Genomic DNA, 10,727 nt, shown 5'->3' on the forward strand with positions numbered 1-10,727 from the left:
ATATTGAAAAAACATATTTTTTAAAGTGCGGCTTTGATGGCGTCTTTAAATTCTAACCCATCCTTAATGAATGCTTTAGGTTTGAAAACACCCTCAGCAGTAAATTCCCTGGCCAAAGCACACAGGAAGTAACCGTGCAGGGTGGAGCTATAGACCTCGCCTATAGAAATGTAAATGAAACATTTTGTTGTTTTTTTTTTCTTTTAGGTTATAAAACATTTATTTTAAGGACCGGTTGCTATCATTCTGTCACTGCGGCACTCCTAATCTATCCGCAGCTCATTCAATCTCGAGCCTTTCTCCGGATACACCCTGGACCTGCCTAAGCACAGCTTCAGCATGCTGCTGTTCCCACACTGCACCACATAAAGGGGGCCTCTACTTTTCACACTCTGGACTTGCCCAAAGCAGTCTTGAGAGGCCCCCCACTGCACAGGGCCAGCAGAGCAGCATGCATAGGGTTAAGTCACACTGCCTGGATTAGTCAGCCCCCCAGCCACAAACTTGTTTTTCTCTCACATCTTTGGTAAATACATGGTTATAAATACATAGTTACATGAAGTGAGCAGAGTTATACATTATATACATTGCATGTGAGACAGCTTTTGTTTTGAAAGAACGTAGACTGGTGGCGTCTCCGGTAGACTGTTCCAGTTGTGAAGAGCAGATATTTTGTGGTGACATTACCAAACCCTGGTCCTACACATGACTACCATCACCTGCCCCAGAAGCACCTACATACCCTCGCACTTCCAACCAGTCTAACCTTATTCACATCCCCCGCCTCCCTTCCATTCTCCTGCTCACTATGAAATACCCGCTCTCTGCAATAAACACTGCTATTCACACCTGTTTTCTCTAACTCAACCTACTAGCCATTACTGAGATATGGCTCGCCTCCTCAAACTCCCTCGCCTACGGCACTGTCCTATGGTGGCATCTCCACTAGTCATGGCAGAGAAGTAGACAGTCTGCTTTCTACTCGGTTTACTTTTCAAGCTATACACCCTTGTCCCTCCCTCTCATTTGAAGCACACACTATCTGTATTTTATCTATCGTGCCCCATCACTTTACCCACCAATGGGGATTTGGCCCCTCCTACTTTGGGATAGGACCAGCCTTCCACCTTTTTAAAAATGCTTTGGTGGCCCTATCACCTGGGTTATTTTGGTCCTAGCTGCCTCGGTAACATGGTGCTACCTGTCTGGATGCCCCATAAGATGTCTCTTTCGAGTCACTCGCACAGCCGCCTGGTCTGTTCCCGGGGGCCACACTGCTGGTAGCTGGGGGAACGCTGCTGTGCTGGGCACATGGGGGTCACTACATGCTGGTGGGATTTCTTACTCTGCGAGGGCCTGCCAGGCGTGCGCGTGGATGGAGATTTAGGCCTCGCTTGGCCAAACCAGAAGTGCGGGGCCGTGCCCGGAAGTTCCTTCAGTGCCTTCAGCAGGAGAAGCTGAAAGTATTTATTTGGCTCGAGGGGTTCACCAAATTCTGTAGTTGTAAGGATTAAACCCTGAAAAGCTGTAAGTAAAACTGAGAACTGCAGCAGTTTTACCCTTTTTGTGATGGACAATTGCCCCCTAATTTACTCCAGGAAAGCATGTCCTGGTTGTGTAAAGAATATTTGGCACTACAATAGCGTGAGGTCTACCAAGAAACTATAATATTAAAACAAAATTATTATCGGGTAAGGGCTTAGGGTAGGGTAGGGGTGCACAAAGTTTTTGACCTGCGCCCCCCCCCCTGCCTCGCAGCCCCAGTGTTCGTGCCCCCCTCTCCTATGACTCAGTGTCAAATGACGCTGCGGGTCATGTCACGTGACCCGCAGCGTCATTTGACGTGCGTTGCCATGGCGATGCGTCGCTGATGACCCGGCTGGCAGCAAGTAAGGGATGTTACAGAGACATCCCCGGCATTTAATTTGAATGGCGCGGGGGCCTCTGTAACTGCCGCGCCCCCCCCTAGAAAATCTTGCGCCCCCCTAGTTTGCGCACCCAGGGGGTAGAGGGTTATAAGGTAAAGCAGTGGTGCGCAAACTGAGGGGCGGGAGATTTATCTGGGGGGCGCAGGCGGTTGCAGAGGTACCACGCTCCTCCCCAAGGCATTTACATAAAATGTCGGGGGACCGCGAGGGACCTCTGCAACAAAAAAACCTTACCGGTGACGCGTCTCCTTGGCAACGCGGCATCATGTGACGTAACAGGCGTCATGTAACCTGCTGATTCTCGGACAAGAAAAGGAGAATTCACGCTACAGGAGGCCCGGCAGATAAATGTTCCTATCAAAGATAAGCACGTGGAGATCAGTTCAAGGTCCAGTGATTATGCAACACTGACCCCCCTACTGATCGGAAACGATCTGTTCATGGAATAGATGAATAATGGAGATAAACTTCATGGTCAACAGCGACATCTACAGGAGTTTGTCTGCAAACAATATTGCTGACATCGAATAACCAATGTTGACTTGATTGGCTGCGACTGCTCTTGGGGTGTGAGCTCGGTGCAGCAGAAAATGTATGATTACCATAGATTTCAGTCTGTTATGTAGGTACACGTGTGTAAGAAGGCTGGTGTACGCACACAGTGCAGCATATATTCTGTGAGGCCTTACTAGCTGAAGGTTCTTTCCAAGACCCTATGGATCCCAGAATGGAAGGTGCTCTTAAAATACAGTATTCTAGTATTGGGTCAGCCTAAGGCCTGCATGTCCAGCGCCTTGAACATTTCAATGTCCAAAATTGAGGAGCACTTAGGCAGGAGGCATCAGGTAAAGGCTCCTGAAGGATTTCAACCCTAGAAGGGAAGTCAGAGATTTCCAGTCCGATGCGTCTTTTGATGCCATCCGACTTATGGCCAGGTCTACCGCCATCCGACTTATGGCCAGGTCTACCGCCATCCGACTTATGGCCAGGTCTACCGCCATCCGACTTATGGCCAGGTCTACCGCCATCCGACTTATGGCCAGGTCTACCGCCATCCGACTTATGGCCAGGTCTACCGCCATCCGACTTATGGCCAGGTCTACCGCCATCCGACTTATGGCCAGGTCTACCGCCATCCGACTTATGGCCAGGTCTACCGCGTTATCGGTGGGACATACTTGAAAACGGGTGGCAACTCTCAATGTATTAATGCCTGGTAAAACATGTTATAAATAAATCCAGGAGATCCCTATGGGCCTGTGATGCAGACGCAGCGTTCACAATAAGATAGTGTCGCTTCTTTTGTCAAGTGAAAATATGTTCGGTGCAGCACCTGACACCAATAAACACACACACACCACACACACCACACACCACACACATATAATCTAATAATCTATCAATCAGGTTCGAAGAACAACAGGCATCCAAAAGAAACCCATGTCCACCGCTCAGACCTGTTTTGCAATAAAAAAAAATGGGGTGTGTGCCGAGCACGGGCATATTAAGGGAAACTTCTTTGTCTTCTGTAAGTGAAATTGTGTGTTGATTTTAAAGTATGTAAATGCCATTACGTGTGTGTGTCCCAGTACCGAGAGAGAGAGAGAGAGAGAGTGTTTGTTTGAGAGAGGGGGTGTTTGAGAGAGAGAGAGTGTTAGAGAGAGAGAGGGTGTGTGAGAGAGAGAGAGAGAGAATCATCATTATGATCAAATGTGTGTGAGTGTGTGTATGTGTGAGAGAGAGAGGGTGTTTGAGAGAGAGAGAGAGTGTGTGTGTTAGAGAGAGAGTGTGTGTGTTAGAGAGAGAGAGAGAGAGAGAGGGTGTTTGAGAGAGTGTTAGAGAGAGAGAGAGAGAGAGAGAGAATCATCAATATCATATGTGTGTGAGTGTGAGTATGTGAGAGAGAGAGAGAGAGAGAGAGAGAGAGAGGGTGTTTGAGAGAGAGAGAGAGAGTGTGTTTGAGAGAGAGGGTGTGTGTGTGTGTGAGAGAGAGGATGTTTGAAAGAGAGAGGATGTTTGAGAGAGAGAGAGTGTGTTAGAGAGAGAGAGAGAGAGAGAGAGAGAGTTTGAGAGAGAGAGTGTTAGAGAGAGAGATGGTGTGTGAGAGAGAATCATCAATATCATGTGTGTGAGTGTGGGTGTGTGAGAGGGAGAGAGGGAGTGTTTAGTGTGTGTGTGTGGTATTTATCATATCATGGTGTGTGTGTGTGTGTGTGTGTGAGGGAGTGTTTAGTGTATGTGCGCGTGTGTGGTATTTATTATATCATGGTGTGTGTGTGTGTGTGTGTGTGTGTGTGAGAGAGAGGGTGTTTATCATGTGTGTGTTTATCATATCGTGTGTGTGTGTGTGTGTGTGTGTGTGTGTGTGTGTGTGTGTGTGTGTGTGTGTGTGTGTGTGTGTGTGTGTGTGTGTGTGTGTGTGTGTGTGTGTGTGTGTGTGTGTGTGTGTGTGTTTATCGTGTGTGTGTGTGGTTGTTTATAATTATAATTAATAATAACTACATATATGTGTGTTTATCATCATGGTGTGTGTGAGAGAGAGGGGGTGTTTATAATAATTATTATAATTAATACAGTAATTATTACATGTGTGTGTGTTTATCATATCATGGTGTGTGTGTGTGTGTGTGTGTGTGTTTATCATAGGTATGTGTGTTTATCATATCATTGTATGTGTGTGTGTGTTTATAATAATTATTATAATTAATAATAATTACATATGTGTGTGTTTATTATATCATGGTGTGTGTGTATCATAGGTGTGTGTTTGTTTATCATATCATTGTGTGTGTGTTTTGTTTTTTCTGCCATACTTTTGAAGCTGGGAAACTCTGTTAAACATAGGAGCGGCTCAGTGAGTAAAGAGCCTGGCTCTGATAACAATGACACTAAGTGTGACACAGGGGAACCTGGTTCAATTCCCGGTGACAGCGCTGTGTGACCTCGGGCAAGTCACTTTATCTCCCTGTGCCTCAGGCACCAAAAACATAGATTATAATCTCACCTGGGCCTATACACTCCTATGCGCTGCGCGCTGCGTCTGATTGGGAGAAAAGCGCTATATGGAATAAAGTTATTATTATTATTATAGACCCCAAGGCCTTTAAAGTAGGTGCAAAACCATCAACTTCAAACATTCGGAGTCTGGAACGTAGGGCCGCCAGGTGTCCTGTATTGAACTGGACTGTCCTGTATTAGGACACTGTGTCGAGTAAATAATGAGAGTTAATACTGGGTGTGTATGTGTCCGGTATTACCTCTCTGTGCGTGTATGTGTATACCGGTATTACCTCTCTGGGCGTGTATGTGTATACCGGTATTACCTCTCTGGGTGTGTATGTGTATACCGGTATTACCTCTCTGGGCGTGTATGTGTATACCGGTATTACCTCTCTGGGCATGTATGTGTATACCGGTATTACCTCTCTGGCGTGTATGTGTATACCGGTATTACCTCTCTGGGCGTGTATGTGTATACCGGTATTACCTCTCTGGGCGTGTATGAGTATACCGGTATTACCTCTCTGGCGTGTATGTGTATACCGGTATTACCTCTCTGGGCGTGTATGTGTATACCGGTATTACCTCTCTGGGCGTGTATGAGTATACCGGTATTACCTCTCTGGGCGTTTATGTGTATAGCGGTATTACCTCTCTGGGCGTGTATGTGTATACCGGTATTACCTCTCTGGGCGTGTATGTGTATGTGTATACTGGTATTACCTCTCTGGGCGTGTATGTGTATACCGGTATTACCTCTCTGGGCGTGTATGTGTATACCAGTATTACCTCTCTGGGTGTGTATGTGTGTACCGGTATTACCTCTCTGGGCGTGTATGTGTATACCGGTATTACCTCTCTGGGAGTGTATGGGTATACCGGTATTACCTCTCTGGGCGTGTATGTGTATACCGGTATTACCTCTCTGGGCGTGTATGTGTATACCGGTATTACCTCTCTGGGCGTGTATGTGTATACCGGTATTACCTCTCTGGGCGTGTATGTGTATACCGGTATTACCTCTCTGGGTGTGTACGTGTATACCGGTATTACCTCTCTGGGCGTGTATGTGTATACCGGTATTACCTCTCTGGGTGTGTACGTGTATACCGGTATTACCTCTCTGGGTGTGTACGTGTATACCGGTATTACCTCTCTGGGCGTGTATGTGTATACCGGTATTACCTCTCTGGGCGTGTATGAGTATACCGGTATTACCTCTCTGGGCGTGGCGTGTATGTGTATACCGGTATTACCTCTCTGGGCGTGTATGTGTATGTGTATACTGGTATTACCTCTCTGGGCGTGTATGTGTATACCGGTATTACCTCTCTGGGCGTGTATGTGTATACCGGTATTACCTCTCTGGGCGTGTATGTGTATACCGGTATTACCTCTCTGGGCGTGTATGTGTATACCGGTATTACCTCTCTGGGCGTGTATGTGTATACCGGTATTACCTCTCTGGGCGTGTATGTGTATACCGGTATTACCTCTCTGGGCGTGTATGTGTATACCGGTATTACCTCTCTGGGCGTGTATGTGTATACCGGTATTACCTCTCTGGGCGTGTATGTGTATACCGGTATTACTTCTCTGGGCGTGTATGTGTATACCGGTATTACCTCTCTGGGCGTGTATGTGTATACCGGTATTACTTCTCTGGGCGTGTATGTGTATACCGGTATTACCTCTCTGGACATAGTGACTGACTGGCTTGGGGGGTGCCGCAGGTTTCCCCGAGCTGTGAGAGAGGGGGGCTAGACAGCTTCCTCCATCCTGATTGGCTGCTGTGGGTAATGCAGCCAATCAGGAGGAGGTGTCAGGTGCCTGGGGGTGAGGTAAAGGAGAGGAGGAAACAGCATGGAGGTGAGAGGGGTGTGTGTGTCTCGAGCGCGTCACACTTTTCATCATTGTGCCCAGTATTTGTGGAGACCCGCCTGGCACCCTATGCACAGGGTGCAAACCTGTTTTAGTCTCTCAAAAATAATTTGAGGATAAAACAAAACAAAAAATCCAAAGAGGCAGTTTTCTGCTTTTTCTTTTTTTCTCTCTCAATGTAAAATCCACAACATGTAATTATGTACAGAAGTGTTTTTATTCTGCACGTGAGACGCCCCCACTCTTCTGCGGGGGAGACATTACGTACTTGTAGGCTGTAAATCAGACCGGTGGGAGTTCCCTGTACTGTGGGCGCCATTGGAATCTATGAGACTGCCTGTTGGTTTGTGAGACTAGCGGCAAGTCTGTGAGACTCACAGAAAATCAGTGAGTTGGCTCTTTGTACAGCAACGAACAGCCTGTGTATAGTGTGACTGCAGAAAGCACCCCCCCCCCCCCCATTCAACTGGTGGACATTGCATGTTGGGACGGTGTGGGTGTGGCCCGCTATTCATCCAGTAAAACCTGGCAGCGAATACGCTGAATGAGTCACACAGAGCAATGCGCTGAAAGGCAAGAAGTGCTTTTAAAGGAGAAATTCATACGCGGTTTTATTTATCTTTTTTTCGCATAGCGTTGAAGCAGGGGGTCTTCAGAGCTGAACCCCGACAATTTCAGCTCCGGGGACCCCCTGCTTCCCGAGATACTCACCTTCAAAGGGGCAGCAGGTATGTCAGCAAAGTTTAAAGCTCCCGCGTCACGCGGTCCAGTAGGAAGCCGCACCTGATGATGTCACGGCTTCCTATTGGCCCGCAGGACGCGTGAGCTTGGAAACGCTGCCATTACGTGAACCCTGCTAGCAGAGTGGCTGCCGGCACCCCCTTTGGGGGCAGGTATCTCCAGAAACAGGGGGTCCCCGGAGCTGAAATTAGCGGGGTTTCGTTCCGAAGACCGCCGGCTCCAATCCTATGTTATAATAATACAAATATAATGCTTGGATTGCTTTTTTTTTTAACTACATGTACATCAAACCATGGTCAGTATTTTTTATTTCAGTGGACTTGATGTGACATTTTATGAAGTCACAGTTGTGTTGTGCTGTGTTAATTCCCTCATAGCGTCCCAAATCAACAAGCAAACGGCCCCTCTGTGTGTCAGTACAGACTAACGGTGTGAGACTCGTTTCCTTAGTTCCAAAGTGGCAGATATTTGGCAGAAATCTCCCAGGAGCTGAACCATGCGAAGTTTTATTTGTTGCTCTGCACAAAAAGTTATTTATTTCCAGTCGGTTACCAAAAGTGAACTTCTGCAAGAGCATAAAAGTTGTGCCTATAACTGTTCTCTAAACAACCCCCAGAGTTACGTTGATACGACACTTCGTACAATAATCCTCTTCTAAGGTGTCGGTAGTTTTAGCAGAAAGGAAGGTACTTTTTTTACATTCATTATTATTCCTCACTATTATTAATTGTAGTTTATTTCAGTGTAGTTTACCTGCAGAACAGATAGGGTTTCCAAGCCGTCTTCAGCACTAACGATTCTTTATATTCCGTCACGAAAGGGAAGGTGTTACACGCATGGAGGAAAAACCACACTGCTGCTATCACCTTACGCCAGGGGTTCTCAAGACCCCCAACAGGCCAGGTGTTCTGGGTAGCTCTGCTTCAACACAAGTGGCTCAAACGGCCCCTGCTTCAGCACAGGTTGCTTCAATCAGTCCCTGCTTCAGCACAGTTGGCTCAATCACTGATTGAGCCAATTGTGCTGAAGCAGGGATATCCTTAAACCTGACCTGTTGGGGGGTCTTGAGATCTGGAGTTAAGGACCTCTGCCTTGCGCGTTTTGCAACATCATGTCGCTTCATCAGGGGTAGGGAGGGGGGTTGGCTAACCTTATTATAGTTTACCCGTATATACAATAACACTATTGTAATTCCAAATGGATAAGTCTTATCATATAGAACATAAAGGGCGATTTGGTACCTTACCTAATACCCACATACATGCATGCATAAGAGTAAATACTGAATTATATATGTACAAAACATATGTAATAAATACTGTGCTATTATTAAGAATATACAGTAATATAAGTGCAGCAATTAATATCGTTTTATAACAAAGGCACCCTTGTTCCTTGCATAAATGTGTTACGTGACGTGTATTCTTAATGAAGTACATTTTTACAACATAAAAACATTTTTATATATATATATTTTACCATGCATGCTGATAATATGCTTCAAGCAGCAACACGTGAAATCTTATGGTGGTTTTTTTTTTTTTTAATAAATCAGTTCCGTAGTATTTGATAATAGTGACAGTATTTAACAAAAATTATTATTCAAATTAATGCCATTTGTAATGAGTTTTAAAGCATCCTTTGATTTCTTAGGCTGCGCTTATAGTTCCGGCGACAGCGACGCGACATGGCGGTAAAACAAATGCATTGCCGTTGTTGCGTGCGCTTATAGTAAGCGCGACGCGACGGAGCGACGGATTGGTCGCGATTGCTGGAAGTCATCTCAATTTGATTTTCCAGCGACTGTCGCGTCGACGTCACCGGCACTATAAACGCAGCCTAAAGCAGGTTTTAACCACCTCCCCAGCAGTGCAAGATCTTTGCAACACTTTCCTGCTGGTGATAATTTGTTGCCAATGTTCCCAGCAGTTTGAGCTGCAGTATAAACTGTAATAATAATAAGAATGTTACCTTAGTAAAATCAGGCTACATTCCCACCAAGTGTGAGTACTTACACCTCAAGATACATTGTAGCTGTTGAGTTACACTGACTGAAGCAGCCATTACGTTAGTCACACAATCGGAATTTTGACAGATTTATAGCAGGGGCAGCGACCGCCAGCGTAGGTAAGAATGCAGAATGATGCATTGCCACAATGTCATGTACAATGCTTAAAAATAGTTTAAAAGAGATTATTATTGACGTTGAGATAATAACAATAACTTTTAGTCACATTATTCATCCCCAAAGGTTTTCGTACATTCAAATTGAAGATCCATTAAGACCGGTTTGAGATTGTGTCCCATCTCCCGTGTCCCGCGTCCAGCGTCCCATGTCCCAGTCCCGCGTCTCGCATCCCGCGTCCCAGTCCCGTGTCCAGCGTCCAGCCCCGCGTCCCGTGTCCAGCGTCCCAGTCCCGTGTCCAGTGTCTCAGTCCCGTGTCCCAGTCCCGCGCCCCGTGTCCCAGTCCCGCGTCCCAGTCCCGCGTCCCGTGTCCCAGGCTCGCGTCACAGTCCCGTGTCTCGCATTCCGCATCCAGCGTCCCAGGTCCCACGTCCAGCGTCCCAGTCCCGCGTCCCGTGTCTCGCATCCCAGGTCTGCGTCCCGTGTCTCGCATCCCGTGTCCCGCGTCCCAGTCCCGCGTCCCAGTCCCGCGTCCCGTGTCTCGCATCCCGCGTCCCAGGTCTGCGTCCCGTGTCTCGCATCCCGCGTCCCAGGTCTGCGTCCCGTGTCTCGCATCCCGTGTCTCGCATCCCGTGTCCCGCGTCCCAGTCCCGTGTCCCGCGTCTCGCATCCAGCGTCCCAGTCCCGTGTCCCGCGTCCCGTACAAAAGGGCCTATCGCAGTTGTGACCTTTTTTTAACCTCTGACTCACCAGTTTTACGATTTAACACTTCACATTTTCCTTCTGCCGGCCCTTCTGGCAGTGAAGGGGTTACCGCCTTTATCCCCCACCGCAGGGATCGCTGTCGGTTACCAACAACACTGTTTACTTTCCGTGCCACGCCCAGCGTTATTTTGGACCGGGGTTTAGATGAAACCAAACTTCTCTGTTCTGTTCCGGTTACGTAGAAGCTTCGGAGGGTCCCCCTAGGCTGGCGCAGTGTCACCCTGTGACGCGGCACAGTGTCACCCTGTGACGCGGAGCAGTGTCACCCTGTGATGCGGCGCAATGTC

Source organism: Ascaphus truei, chromosome 9 (genome assembly GCF_040206685.1).
Source record: "Ascaphus truei isolate aAscTru1 chromosome 9, aAscTru1.hap1, whole genome shotgun sequence".
NCBI classification, from domain to species: Eukaryota; Metazoa; Chordata; class Amphibia; order Anura; family Ascaphidae; genus Ascaphus; species Ascaphus truei.